The 15965-nt window shown below is 39.7% G+C and overlaps 1 protein-coding gene across 2 annotated transcripts in view; it reads right to left on the bottom strand.

Annotated features, from left to right (window-relative positions):
- The window catches only part of Peak1 (pseudopodium enriched atypical kinase 1), a 218971-nt gene that overhangs the window by 172226 nt on the left and 30780 nt on the right, over positions 1 to 15965 (bottom strand). For both annotated transcript variants that reach the window (XM_038322797.1, XM_038322798.1), the window contains exon 2: positions 1613 to 1676. The gene's annotated coding sequence lies outside the window, so the exon portion shown is untranslated. The remainder of the gene's footprint in view (positions 1 to 1612; positions 1677 to 15965) is intronic.

The following is a 15965-nucleotide window of genomic DNA, read 5'->3' on the forward strand; positions in this document are numbered from 1 at the left end:
CCCAATCTTTTTTAATAGAAAATTTGGAAACGAAGAGGACTTGAGCCAAAACAGGTAAGGAAACAGAAAATACTTTAGTATTAGCTTCAGGATGTTATCTTCAGAAACTCTGTAAAAGGGAAACTGTGTGGAAACCAATTTAGCACATAAATGGATACACCTTATTACATAAGGCTACAAATAGAGGGAATTATAGATCATAACTGACTTAACTAGTAGAGGATATCTTTGGACATGTCAGAGTGAAGTGTGACGGTGAAACAAGCCCCCAGCAATGAAGCACGCATGCACAGTCTGATTATATTGGGTTTCATGGTCTGAGCTGATGAGGATGACTGATCAGGTCTCTTCCTCAAGGAACAGGTTCCAACGAGATACGAACTCAGATGGCTGGATTCAGAGTCCAGAGCGTTAACTGTTATACCACGGGAATTGGTGTGATGGTATACACCTTTAATTCCAATAGATCTCTGAGAGTTTAAGCCAGACTGGCCTACAAAGGAAGTTCCAGACCAATTAAAGCTATATAGTAAGACTGCCTCAAAATAAATAAATGAATGAATGAATGAACAAATGAATAAATAAATAAATAAATAAATAAATAAATAAATAAATAAATAAATATGAAAACCATTAGATTACAATGGCAAAATTTTCTTTAAGTGGGTCAGCTCTGCAGCATACACTTAAACTCCATTTTCAAGAGAAAGAAATGTAAAAAACTCACTCCAGTGGAGGGATTGGGACACCAACCTAGATGCAACACCTTCAACCCTAAAGTTTGTCCTGCCTGTAGAGTTTTCTGGGACTGGAACCTAAGAGTCCTCATCAAAGAGGTCAGAGAGATTTCACCCAGCAACTGATAGGAACAGATGCTGAGTCCCACAGCCAAACATTAGGCAGAGCTCAGGGAGTCCTGTGGAGGAGGAGGAAGGAGGATTGTAGGAGCCAGAGGGATTAGTCATGAGAACCATGAGAACACAGCCCACAGAATCAACCTGATCAGGACTCATGGGGGCTGGAAAAGATCAGCGAGCCTGTAGGAGTATGACCTAGGCCCTCTGCATGTATGTTATGGCTGTGCAGCTTGGTGTTCCTGTGGGACTTCTCAGTAGGAGCGGGGACTGTCTCTGACTTTTTTTGCCTGCTTGTAGGATCGTTTTCCTCCGACTGGATTGCCTCATTCTGTCTTCATGTGATGGTATGTGCATGGTCTATTGTAGCTTGTTATGCCATGTTTGGCCGTGTCCCTGAGAAGCCTGCTCTTTACTGAGGGGAGATGTAAGTGGGTATATCTGGGAGAAAGGGGAGGTTGGAAGAAGAGACTGAGGTGAGGGGGGACTATAGTTAGGATGTAATATATGAGAGAAGAATAAAGGAAGGAAGAAAGGAAGGGAGGGGGGAGGGAAGGAGGGAGGGAGGGAAGGAAGGAAGGAAGAACACTCCAAAGTATCTTAGCAATGGAGCAAGTTTATTTCCCAAATAGCCCATAAAGAACTACAAACAAGTTTTGCTTCCCATTATGGTGAGTGCCACCATAACTTTTTCAGAAGCAACACATTCTCATTATAAAATGTATTTGAAGTGGCAAATGCATTCATAAATATCTCACCTTAGGTTTTTAAGACAGATCACCAGGAACCATCTAGAGCATGAGTCCTGGGTTAGACAGACACCTGAAATGAAGAGGAGAAAAAAACATGGTCAATAAAACTAAATCTGAGCTGGCCCTTTAATTCTTCACACTGAGAAACCTTAACTTGATTATCTTACTAATTCTTTTGTGATCATTTGTTCTTTAGAGGCCTGTACCAAGTCAAGAATTAAGAACTCTTGGAGCTGGGGAGATAGTTCAATGAGTTAGAGCATGCGCTGGCTAGTTTTATGTCAACCTGGCACAATCCAGTCATTTGGAAAGAGGGAACTCAGATTGAGAAAATGGCCCACCAGAGTGGCCTGTAGGTAAACCTGTGGTACCTTTTCATTATTGATAAATGATATGGGAAGGCCCAGCTCACTATGAGTGTGCAACTCTGGGCTGGTAGTCGTGAGAGCTATAAGAGAGTAGGTGTGAGCAAGCAACAAGAAGTTAAATCAGTAAGTCACTCTTCCATGGCTTCTGTTCCAGTTCCTGGCTCCAGATTCCTGCCCTAGCTTCTCTCAGTGATGAATTTATAAGCTATCACAGCAACAGAAACACCAAGGCATGGAACTTGCTGCACAAGCACAAAACCCAGAATTTGGATCACTAGCATCCATATAAAAGGGTAGATTATAACTACTCACACAGCTGTAAACCCAGCATGAGGGCAAAAACAAGATGGCTCCCCAGAACTCAGGGGTCAGCTAGCTATGAGCTACATATTCTTTGAGAGACCCTTTCTCAAGGGAATAAAACAGAGAGCCAATAAGAACACCCACCATACTTCTCCAGGGACAGACGGACACACACACAGGCAGACACACAGGCGGGAGGGGGGGAGGAGAGAGAAAAATTGGCTTCTGTACTAGTACTATTAATGACTACTATCTCCATAAACAAAACAAAAAAACATATTTTGAAAACTAGAAAGTGTAAAAGCAAGCCAAGAGAACATATTTATAAAAGATAAATCAAACAGAAACTTAAATTTTAAAAAGTCTCTAAATACAAAACAAAATTCTTTATATTGGCAAAAAATCAAATTAAAATAAGCTATTATCATCTTTTGTTGATGAATTATAGTTGTTTTTAAAATGTTGGCGATTTGTCAAAGGCAAAACGACTTGATGGATAAAGGTACATGCTGCCAAGCTTGATGACCTGAGTTCAATTCTTGGCACCTCCATAGCAGAAGGAGAGAGCTGAGTCCCACAAGTTGTTCTCTGACTGCACACATCCACAGTGGCATGCTTGGGCTCCCTACCATAAATAAATAATAGAAAAAAATTTAATTCATGGTAAGACTGCACTTCATAACCTTCTTTCAAGTTTGGCATATCTATCTTATTACTAAATGGAGACAGACTGAAACATTTCTAGGTATAAATTTTAGGCCACCACACAACCGGAAGACCAACACAGAGATTACAGAAGTTACTAATGGGATAGATGAAAGTTGTGGAGATGATGGCCACCTAAATGACTCAAAATGGTAGGTTCTCTTGCTGATATATATAGCAGGAGCAGCAACAACAATACAACACATACACACACAAAAACACTTTGTTGTAATAAGTCACAAAGTTTTGGGGGATTGTTTGTCACTATAGCATAATCTAGGCTATTCTGTTACAAATTATATAATGTATTAGGCCACCATATATTAGAATAATATATATAATGACTATCTTTGTATACGGTTCTTCATTATGTAAACTAGTAAAAACCTTTCTGGAAAGCAATGTTTTAATAGTTAACAAGAGCCTTAAAAAAGTCCAAGTCCTGGGAATAGAAAAATGGCTCAGTGGGTAAAAGCACTTGCTCTGTAGACATGAGGTCCTGAGTTAGAATCCCAGCAGTCATATCAAAAGGCTGGGATGCCCCATGTGCCGTGACCCTGGAGCAGAAACAGGCAAATTCAGAGAGCTCACTGTCTCGAGGTAATAAGGCCAACAGCAATAGGGGAGGACACCTGATGCCTTGCTCTGGCCTCCACATGCATGTGGACACACACCTGCATACTCATATACATTTAGCATATACACAGAGACAACACACACTCAAAACTCAAGTCCTTTATCTAGTAACTTATTATTCCAGTAATATCTTTTGAATAGGCAGGAGTAGGGTGGGAAATGAAGAAAGGAATGGGTAAGGGGAAGAGTTAACCAATATTGAGGATGTATTTTTTAAAAAAATCCTATAGAGACCTACCACTTCATAAGCTAACTTAAAAATATAATTGAAAAGAAAATGAAAGTATCCCGCATGGACAAATAATGTTGCTCCCAGAAGCTATAGTTTATTAGACAGAAATCCCAGTGCTGGGTATGGGAACCTTCCTGAACTGTTGGTCAGGGAGGCCCTAAAGGGTCCCAAAAATTAGCATTGCTCTTGGGTGCCCACCAGAAATAAATGGGAAAGCCCTGCTGATCAAGAACCAAGACACCACGCACTGCCATTGCAAGACACAGAGAAATCAATCTAGAATGGAGCTGGACATCTCCTCCCTGCTGGCTAGCTTTCAGAGTGCTGGTGGGCTGCTGCGGGAGGGAAGTCAGCAAGTCTTACCCAGCTGGGAACCCTGTGTGCTACAACACCAACCTGTCTGTCAGGCAGCATGTACCCACTGCTACAACAGGTGGGACTGTTAACCAACTTTCTCTGTGGGAAAAAAAAATCATATCTGACACTGTAAACCTGGACAAAAGTCCATAGCTGGGAAGGCCATAGGTCCTAGGAGGAACCAACTATAAATGTTTGGCTAAGTAACATTTGCCAAGCTGCCCTCTAAATACTTATGTTTGTACTCACAGGTTAGTGCTGAGTTTAGCATTGGTCAGAAAAACTTCTTTCTGCACTGGGCAGTGGAGAATACAAAGACTCAAAGAGATGAGAATAAGCTACTATTGAATGGTTAGCCATAAATAGGACATTTATAGGCTTAGAGAACATCATAGACGTGGAGGCAGAAGGGATGGAGGAGGGGATAGTGCCAGGCAACTCTATCTTCTGGACATGGCACAGTTACTGAGCCTATGAACTCACACGTTATGGTTAACTGCACAAGACCTTCACAACATAGGACTTGGCGAACATGCCACCATGCCTGGAGGAGGAGCTTAGGAAGCTCCCTCCCTCCCTAAAAAACTACAGGCATTTAATGGTTGCTGGAGGGGAAGTCAATTCCTCGGTGGTATAGACACTGTTAAGCTGACCTTACTAAAATAAATAGCCGTATCCACCCATGTTCATGTAAGTAACTCCAATTAAACACATGAGTCATACATTAAAAAAAAAAAGACGAAATTAAGGGGGTTTGTTGGGAAAAGGAAGTGCTCAGTGAGAGAATAATGTGGGTATGTACAAAAATAAAACTTCAAGTTAGGATTTATATTAGAACTCACTTATACCTATAAAGAGCTAGAACTTAACAATACTAGAAGCTCAAATGATTAAAATATTAATTATTAAAATTGTCCATCAAAATTGCTTAATGTCTAATAAGAAAAATCGTGTGAATACAGGAAAAACAAACTTGGTCTCTAAATTCTGTAGCAGTTAATTTCAGTAATAAAGACCACAAATAACTAAATCAGAAATCAAACTACAGCTTGGAGTCCAAATCCATCCCATGGCCTGTTTTTGTCAGAATCTCAAGAGAATGATCATGAGTTTTTAAAATGTCAACAAGTAAGAATCTGCAAAAGAGAGACTAGAAAGATGGCTCAACAGTTATGAGCTCTTGCTACTTCCAGATGGTCAAAATTTGATTCTCACAATGCCCACAACAGCTCCCAACCATCTTAACTCCAGTTTCAGGGCATGATGCTCTTTCCTGGCTTCTGTGGGCACCAGGCACATACATGGCATACATACATACACATAGCTAAAAGACATTAAAAACAAAAGAAAAATATGCAATAGAGACATTCTGTGCCCACAAAGCTTCAAACAGTATATCTGACCCTTTACCAAAAGAGTTTGCTGGCTTCCGAACTAAACATTTCATAAAGAGGTAACAGGAGCTGGAGAGACATGGTGGCTAAGAGCACTGGCTGCTCTTTCAGAGGACCTAGGGTCACTTAGCAGGTCACAACCGTCTGTAACTCTAGCCCCAGGGGAATCTGACTCCCTTGTTGTTGTGTTTTATTCTTTGCTGTTAATCTTTGTTCTTTGATCTTTTGGGGGGCCCACCACCCAGCTCCCAAATAAATCACACATGGAGGCTTATTCTTACTTATGAATCCCCGGCTTTAGCTTGGCTTGCTTCTTGCCAGCTTTTCTTAACTTAAATTATCCTGACTACCTTTTGTTTCTGGGCTTCTTCCTTTTCTTCCTTCTGTGAATCTTACTTTCACACTTTCTTCGTGGGTGGCCGGCCCCTGAAGTCCTCCTTCTCCTTGTTCTCTTGCATTTCCCCCTGCTCTCTCTCATTCCTCCTATTTATGCTCTCTGCCTGCCAGCCTCAGCTATCCTTTCTCCTGCTTGGCTAATTAGATTATCAGATGTTTTAAACAAGCAAGAATCCAAGAATCGCAGCTTCACAGAGTTAAACAAACGAAGCATAAACAAAAGCAACACCTTTACATTGTTAAACAAATATTCCAGAACATAAACAAATAATATTCTACAACACATCTTCTGACCTGTACAGGTACTGCATGCATGTGCTGCAAACACATACAAGCAGGCAAAACACCCATACATATAAACTTTTTCATGTAAGTAAACACCTTATTCAGGTCATCATAGTGGGCAAGTTTCCAACTAATGCGCACAAGCAAGGTATTCCTGGGTTAATACAGGAACAGATAAGTCACATAGTCTGAATACCTAGGAGAGAGCATCAAGATTACGGAGTCAGACCATGGAGGAAGCCCTGGGCTGAAGTTGACTTCCCACAGCGGGACATACTACACGGAACATATTCAATGATTCTATCATTTCACTGATATAGGGGAAGAGAAAAAAGAACTAGAATCAGATTCTATGACATTCTGACTGTTGATGCTTTACACACAAACACAAACTTTGGGGCATTCTAGTGCTACTGAACAGAGCAGGGAACCCACAGTCTCCACACTTTCCTAAGATCAAGAAAGAACAATAGAAACCAAGGAAAGGAACACCAACCCAACGAAGGCAAAACTGGGTATCAGCACCTATAAGCACCTTAACTGTCATGACTCTAAATGCCTAGACACCAGCAAAAAACACAAGCATGAACAGTCAAGACGATATGCTTCCACAGGTACCCTTAGCAGCCCCGTAGTGCAATACGGCTGAACCACAAGACAAATACCAATCATGGGTACCTTCAAGGATATGGATAAATCCCTTACTGAAGTCCGTGAGAACACAAAAAATGGAATAAAATAATGAAAAAGTTGAAGACATGAAAGTAGAAATTGAATCTCTAAGGAAAACATAAACTGAAATAAAGCTGGAACATTTAAAGCCAAACAAAAAAACCTCAGAGGTAAACCTCACCAACAAAGTATAAGATATGGAAGAGAGGATCTCAGGCATTGAAGACAAGGTAGAAGAAATGGATTCCTTAGTCAAAATATGTTAAAACTAAAAACAAGCCCAGTGGTGGTGGTGGTTGGTGGTAGCGTACATCTTTAATCCCAGCACTTAGGAAACAAAGGTAGGTTGATGTACAAATTCAAGGCCAGCTTGAACTAGAAAGTTCAAGACAGCCAGAATGACACAGAAAAACCCTGTCTTAAAAAACAAAACAAATCCAAAGCTACAGAGAAACCCTGTCTCGAAAAACAAAAACAAAAACAAAAAAAAAAAAAAAACCAAAAATCTAAAAAATTCAGGTACAAAATATCCAGGAAATCTGGTATACTATGAAAAGACCAAATCTACAAATAATAAAAATAGAGGAAGGAGAAAAAAACCGAAGTCAAAGGCACGAAAATATTTTTAACAAAATCACAGAAGAAATTTTCCTCAACCTAAAGAGTCAGGTGCCTATTAAACTACATACTTCCAAATAGGGCCAGAAAAGAAATTCCCTAGCCGGACAGTGGTGATGAACACCTTTAATCCCAGGAGAGGCAGAGGCAAGTGGATATCTGACATCAAGGCCAGCCTGGTCTACAGAGCAGAACAGCGGGGGTTACATAAAAAAAACCCTGTCTTTAAAAAAAATAAAATTTAAAAATGGAGAGAGAGAAGAGAGAAAGAAAGAAAAAGAAATTCCCCATGACAAATAATAAAACACCACACATAGAGAACAAAGAACGACAGTAAAAGTTGCAAGGGAAAAAGATCAAGTAAGATAGAAAAGCAGACCCATCGAATAACCCTTGACTTTTCAGTGAGATCTCTAAAACTCAGAAGGGAGCATTAGAAGTCCTCTTGCCCAGTCAATCCATATAAACCTGTAAAGGCACTGGGTAAAATGTGGGAGGGGTTGGCCACACCTCCAGTTTCGACTGTGTGTTAAAAACAAAGGCACATTTCTTAGACATTGACCTGTACGGAAACTAACACAAGCAACCATTTGAAAGTAACAGGAGGTAAGTGTGGTGATTTGAAAGAAAATGGTCCCCATAGGCTCACAGGGAGTGGTATTATGCTAAGGGGTGTGTGGTTGGTTTTGTTGTTGTTGTTGTTGTTTTTGTTTTTCTTTTTTTTGAGTAGGTGTGGTCTTTTTGGAAATGGTGTGTGACTGGGGGTGGGCTAGTGTTGTTCTTTCTTCCTGCTGCCTATGATTTGGATGTGGAACATCAGCTACCTCTCTAGCACCACATCTGTTTATGTGCCACCATCCTTCCTGCCTTAACAATGGATGACTAAAACCTCTGAACTGTAAGCCTCTCCTTTATAAGAGTTGCTGTGGTCATGGTGTCTGCACAGCAATAGAAGCCCTAACTAAGACAGTACGCTTGATAACATAGCAGGTTCTACGTTCAAAGTCTTGAAAACAGGAGACACACCACACAACAATGATGATGATGATATAATGGTGACGATGGCGCCGACTATGATGATCACCAGGATCCTGATCCCTATCTAGCGCCCCATCCTGCAGTTCTTTCACCAATACTATTTCTCCAACTTGGCAGCACTTATTTCCAAAATGACAAGAACCAGTCTGAAATGCATTTGCTTGATCATCTAAATGAGAGCTCTGGTAGCTTTCCAACACCTTCTCCATACTGGCTCTCATGGTATCAGCCACCTCATCAACTTGCTTTTGTGTCTGCCAATTAGCACCAGTGACAGCATTTGAACCTGCAGACATACCTGCAGACATTTTAGCCATGGCAGCTGGCAAGGATCCAAAGTAAATACTTTTTTAAGTTATCAAAACCCTTAGATTTAATATGCTAATTATCAGTACTCAAAGTAATCAAACTGCTTCTGCTTAAGTTCTGAGAGCTTTTATTAACATAAAAATGCAATGCACCTGCACACTCGAACAAACCCTGTGCATTTAAGGTTAAACTATTCTTTTCATAACATTAAGCACATTAAAAGAACTAAGACTTTTCACATGCTGATTACTTTGGTTCCTTTTTACTGAGTAAATTCATCCTACAAATAGTAACAACTGATATTCCATTCAATCTACGCTAATTCAATGCTCTCTAAATATTGCTCAATAATATTAGAATATAATAAACATTTCATTGGAAATAGTCTTTACTAATTAGAGTATTAGGAAGTAAACAGTAACACTGATGAGCAAAAAGGAAGCCATCAGAAAACCTAAAGCCACTCCTATTCAAAATGCCCTTTGAAACAAACTATTAGCCACTCAAGTCTTTACTGTCATCTTTCACAGCAGATAAAAACATATACCAAAATAACCATATTTGCTACATAGTTTCAAAAGAAAATTCCTAACTAGATGCCTAGAAAAATATACTTGCAGCTGGGCAGCACCCGGGCAGTGGAGGGTAGATCTCTGTGAATTCACAGCCAGTCTGGTCTACACAGTGAGCTCCACAAGATAAAAAGACCCTCAAAATAAAATAAAACAAAACAAAACAAAAAAGAAGAAAAAAGTATCACTTGCTCACCTTTGTATTCCACACAATCCTAGCAAAGAAAAAATGCTTTCGGGTGGCTCAGTAGGCTGAATGATGAAACACCATGACCAAAGGAGGAAAGGGTTTATTTAGCTTAAGCTCCCACATCACTGTTCAACAATGAAGGAAGTCAGGACAGAAACACAAATAAGGCAAGAATCTGGAGGCAGGAGCTGATGCAGAGGCCATGGAGGAGTACTGCTTACTGGCCTGCACCTTATGGTTTGCTCAACCTACTTTCTTATAGGATCCAGGACCACCAACCAGAGGTGGCACCATCTACAATAGGCTGGGCCTATTACGTTAATCACTAAGTTAGGAAAATACCCTATAGCCGGGCGGTGGTGGCGCACGCCTTTAATCCCAGCACTCGGGAGGCAGAGGCAGGCGGATCTCTGTGAGTTCGAGGCCAGCCTGGTCTACAAGAGCTAGTTCCAGGCCAGGCTCAAAAAAAAAAAAAAAAAAAAAAAAGCTGCAGAGAAACCCTGTCTCGAAAAACCAAAAAAGATAATAAAAAAAAAAAAAAGAGAGAGAAAATACCCTATAGGCTTGCTTGCCTACAGCCAATCTTTTGGAGGCCATTTTTCAGTTGAGGCTGTCTCCTCTCTAGTGACTCTAGTTTGTGTCAAATTGACATAAAACTAGCTTGCACAATCATAGAGAAAACATTTTCTTTATTTTCCATGACTCTACTGTATTTCAAGGATGTGCATCAATTCTCGCAATAAAACAAGAGCTTACACAACAAATGTTTGACATATTTCAAGAGTTCTCTGAAATAAGAGATGTGCAGAGATGTGTTCCCTGATTCCACACATAGAATGATGCAGTGTTTTGCTGTTGCTGATCTACTATATTTAGATGGCTTTGAATTAAATTATACAGTATATACAAATACAATCTTGAAGGGGTCCACATAATTGCTTCTGACAATCTAGAAACAAAAGCTGCTATTCACAGAAAAGATGACAGGCAACCGGGATCTGACAGGCTAGTTATTTACTGCATTTTCTGCACATTTGAATTTGTAGGCCTCCATAGCCATTAAACGAAATTAGTTTCATGTCAGCCAAAAAGCCTCACAGGCAACAGTTTGATGTCATTAAAAAAAAAACTAGGATCCTCAATCTGTTTGCTCATTAGAAGCCTCTTGGTGAACCAGAGAAATTTTAATTGCACTCTTGTTCTATCAACGTTTAGTCCAGCCCTGAACATTAACAAATTCCTACAGTGCCTCCTTTTCCTATGTCTAAGTGAACTTGGACACAGCTGAAGAACTTCCATATCAAACACTCCAGTAGTTCTCTAACCAAAGGAAGCAATTTCAAAAGTACAAAGATGGTGTTATTTATCCAACTTAAAAAGCAAGTATCCGAAAAAGTATTTTGATCTTTGTGATGAGAATGGCCCCCATAGGCTCATATAAATATATTTTGAATGTTTGGTTCTCAGTTGGTGGACTGTTTAGGAAGGATTAAAAAACCTTGACGGAGGAGGAGTGTCACTGAAGTGGGCTTCAAGGCTTCAAAAGCCCACACTGTTCCCAATATCACTCCTTCTGTCTCATGCTGGTAGACAGGATGCAAGTGCTCAGCCACTGCTCCAGCACTACGCCTGCCTGCCTGCCTGCCTGCCTGCCTGCCTGCCTACCCGCCTGCTCCATGCTTCCCACCATGGTGATCAAGAACTGCCTACTAAAACTGTAGCAAGTTCCCAATTAAATGCTTCCTTTTACAAACTGCTTTGTTTGCTGCGCAGTGCTGCCACACGCCATTAATCCGAGCACCTAGGAGGCAGAGGCAAATGATCTAAGTTCAAGACCAGGCTGGTCTACAGAGTGAGTTCCAGGATACACAGGGCTACATAGAGAAACCCTGTCTTGGGGTGGGAGAAAAGGTTGCCTTGTTCACGGTGTATTTTCAAAATACAAAAGTATAGAAATATGACTCATGGGGCCAGAGAGATGATTCAGGGATTAGGAGTGCTGATTGCTTTTCAAGAGGACACGGGCTTAAGTCCTAGCACACACATGGCAGCTCACAACCATCTGTAACTCCTGTTCCAGGGCACAGACATACATGCAGGCAAAATACCAATATACATAAAATACAAATAAAAATTATTTCAAAAAACACAACAGTAACTAAAACAATCTTTTCTCCTCTGTCTCTGAATTTACTGTACATTCTTAAGTTCTTAGGCCTTTGCCTTTCTATCTAACCTCAATTTATTTAGAATCTCCTCAAAACTATTTGGCAAAGTTTTACTTGTAACAGAAGTCACACTGGTCGCTGCCCCACCCCAAAATTCTCATAATTCTTGCCCTATATACTTTCTTGTAGCTATCTAACCTTTGTTTATCAATATCACTAATGTTTTCAAAAATCATGAGATTAATCCCAGCACTTTGGAGGTGGAGGCAGGTAGATCTCCTTGAGCTTGAGACGAACCTAGTCTCAATGGCAAGTTCCAGAACAGACAAGAGATAAACAGTGAGACCCTATGTAGATAAAGAGATGGATGGACGGATGGATGGATAGATAGATAGATAGATAGAGGCTTCTCTGTAATATTTTCACACATATGTAACATGTATGATCATGTACACATCCCTCCTTGCTTTTGTTTGTTCTACCTGCACTCTCCCCTTGTTCATCTCATCTTACAAAATAGTCTCCTTTCTACTTTCATGTTTATAGATAATAAAATAAGAAGCTAGAGACTTCACAAGATGAAAATGGCTTATTTCATATAAAATGATCAACTTTTATTCATTTTAATAAAAACAACAATATTTCAATCTTTTCCTGCCCTGTGTATGTTTTACAAACCTTCATGAAGTACTCCACAAACTAGTTGCAATTGTCTTTGACACAGAAGGCAAGCTCTCTGCAGACAGTATCTGAACACCTCCTGACAAAGCTAACAATAAGATGGTACACTACAGCACATCTTGAAGTGATGGACCCAAGGACCTTGATACTTTGTAATGTAGCCTGGTCCTGGCACTGCCTCACACCCCACCAGCTCTAAGGTACATATTGAAAGCATGATCACTACCACTACCACAACAACCCAGCAACCAAGCAGGCAAGCTTAACACAGAATAAAGGATGGAAGACTTCCTTAAGACCATGATCCAGTGCTAGAGTCATCTTGGCTGAGTGGTGCCTCTGTTGTTTTGACTGATAATTACTCTAAATTACACTCTTGTTATTTATATTCAACACAAAGGGCACTGCCTCTTATATAGTCTACTACAGTAGAGTTTTAGTTCTTTGACAAAATAAATGAGGACATAATCAGGCCTACCAATGACTCAAGGACCAATAGAATCCTGTCAAAATTAGACAGACACTAGCCAGATTTGCAAGAAAAATCCAGATCCTTAAAAAACACATAAGAAAAAATGGTCATATCCACCTGTTTTCTATGCTGCCTTTAGCTTCTGATAAAATAAGTTCTTAATTTGATAACAAGGGTAAAAGTCTTCAACATGCTGCTTTATAATAAGAGTACATAACTCTAATTGTTTTATGTTTTTAAGAAAAGTTTAAATATTAAGTTCCTATAACCATCCAGTGTGATCATAGAATTCTCATCATTGTCTTGGTCAAGAAGACAAGAATCATTAATAAAGAACATAAGTGATTAATTCAAAGGAGAAGGAAAAGGTAATAATGAGAAGAGACAATTAATTATAAACAGCATGTCTAATTACAGATTTTGCTAGGGGCCTCAAATACTTTTAATTAGTTTTACCTGGTATGTTAATTATATAATAGAACACAAGAGAATTTTCTAATCATAAGAATTTACTGAGTATGTGAAATCAGAATTTAAGTTATCCTTATAAATTTAATAATCGAATGTTCAATAATACATAAGTTACTTTGAAAGTTATCCACCGAATATGTATCACATTAAAATGAAGTTAGAACATTACTAAAGAAATAACAGAATCATTTAAAAAGCCATACAGGAACAAGTGTGAAGCTGAAACACAAATAAACATGTAGCTTAAGTAACAAGAATTTTTTTTTTTTTTTTTTTTTTTTTGGTTTGTGGTGGTGGTAGCACACGCCTTTAATCCTAGTACTTGGGAAGCAGAGGGAGCAGATTCTTTTGAGTTCGAGGACAGCCTGGTCTACAAAGCAAAATCCAGGGCAGCCAGGGCTATTACAAAGAGAAACCCTGCCTCAAAAACAAAACAAAGAATCTTATTTTGTTCTGTTTCATTTTTTGAGACAGGGTCTCTCTATATAGCCCTGGCTGTACTGCTGCTCACTATATAGGCCAGGCTGGCCTAGAACTCACTTGTCTCTACCTCCGGAGTGCTGGGATCAATGTGTATGCTACCACACCAAGCCAATAATAATAAAAATGGTAATATAACACCATACTTAAACTATTTACTTCCCAGGAGAGAAATCATCTTTCAGACATGCCTGTAGGGAATTTCAGAGAGCCTTAAGATAAAAATGTTGCCTTTTTAATAAAATTTTTAAATTAATGTGTATGTCTGTCTATGTGAATTTATGTGCATTATATGCAGGCAGGTGGCTGTAGAGGACGAAGGGTGTCAGATCCCATGGAACTCAATTACAGGTAATTATGAGTCACTTGATGTGCATGCTGGCAACCAAACTTGTATTCTCTGTAACAGCAGTAAGCATACTTAATCACTGAGCCACCCCTCCAGTCCCTCTAAAGGCCTTTTTAAAAAGCAATTTGAAAGTCTATTACTGCAAAGGTTCCTAAAAATATACACATACTTGAACGTTTAAGTGGAGTTAAATTCCATTCAAACAGAATGCCAATGCCCCTCCCTACTAGATACCATAGGATAACAAATAAAAAGTTCAATGCCAAGAATGGGTTATTTCTCTGAGTTGTTGACCAATGAGGTCCCATAGGTAATCCCAAAATGGTACAGGCTATTGCCATTACTCTTGTTATGCTCTAGAACTTAATGGTAAGCCCCCACTGCTGAAAACACCATATACTTGAGTCACAAAACATGGAGATATCAAGCAAGTACCAACCTGGAAGTTTCATCCTTACTAGGTAGCACTTGCAGTGTGTAAAGTACTAAACATGTTACAGAGGCAAAGATAGTCATCAATCTTATCCAGCTATGAATGTGACCTACAATACACAACCAACTTGGTAAGACAGGCCCATTGGTTCAATGGCAGCACTACTGTCAAAGGAGAAACCGTCCACTTTCTAAATGGACTTTAGCCCACTCCATAAGATAGAACCAATACCTTCACTTAAACACACAAAGATTATTTTCTTTTCAATGCTGGAAAGAACAGCAGCACCAGAAGCTTACCTAATTTCAACACTGTCCCATTAATTCAACATTAATCTTTGATTAAAATAATGTGTTATACCCTACAGTAAAGCATGGTGTTGACCAAGTCTCAAGCAGGAAGAGTTATGTATTTAAAGGTAAATTAAGGAAGACCAGCCAGATTTGGAGGACAGTAGAATGGGTGTTTTGTTTATTTTGTTTGAAGACTGTGTCTCTCTACATAGCTCTAGCTATCGTGGAACTTACTACGTAGACCAGGCTGGCCTTGAACTTACAGAGATCCTCTGTCTCCCAAGTGCTGGGGTTAAAGGCAAGTGCCACTATGCCCAGTTTAAAATACCTGTCAAATTAGAAACAGACAAGAGCTTAAATCATAGTGTATCTTAACTGTAATAAAAGTTTCTGAATTCTTAAAATTCATTTTTTAAATTTTTATGTTTTTATTTTATGTATGAGGGTGCACATGTGGACATCAGAAGGTAACTTGCAGGAGTCAGCTGTCTCCTTCCACGATGTGGGCCCCAAGGATCAACTCAAATGGTCAGGCTAGGTATCAAGTATCTGTACATCCTGAACCATCTCTCCTGCCCAAAAAGTCAGACTCAATTACAAAGCCCATTTCAAGCCTCCACCTCTCTCACTTTTTAGAGACCATCCCAGAGGTTCTCTGAAACTGACAGCAGAATGCTATCTGTTGTGGGTTTTTAAATAAGAAGTAACAGTGAAAGTCATATTTTCGGATTAATAACATCCAGAGCTGGAGATGGCTCAGTAGTTAATAGAGCTTACTGCTCTTAGAGAGGGCCTGAGTTCAATTCCCAACCCCACATGACAACTCACAACTGGCTGTGACACCAGTTCCAGGGGACCCTCACCAGGTTTTTTTCTTATGGGCCACCAACCAGCCCCCAAATCATGACACAGTTTTGAATGCTCATCCTTAACTTAG

Source organism: Arvicola amphibius, chromosome 3 (assembly GCF_903992535.2).
Source record: "Arvicola amphibius chromosome 3, mArvAmp1.2, whole genome shotgun sequence".
Classification (NCBI taxonomy): domain Eukaryota; kingdom Metazoa; phylum Chordata; class Mammalia; order Rodentia; family Cricetidae; genus Arvicola; species Arvicola amphibius.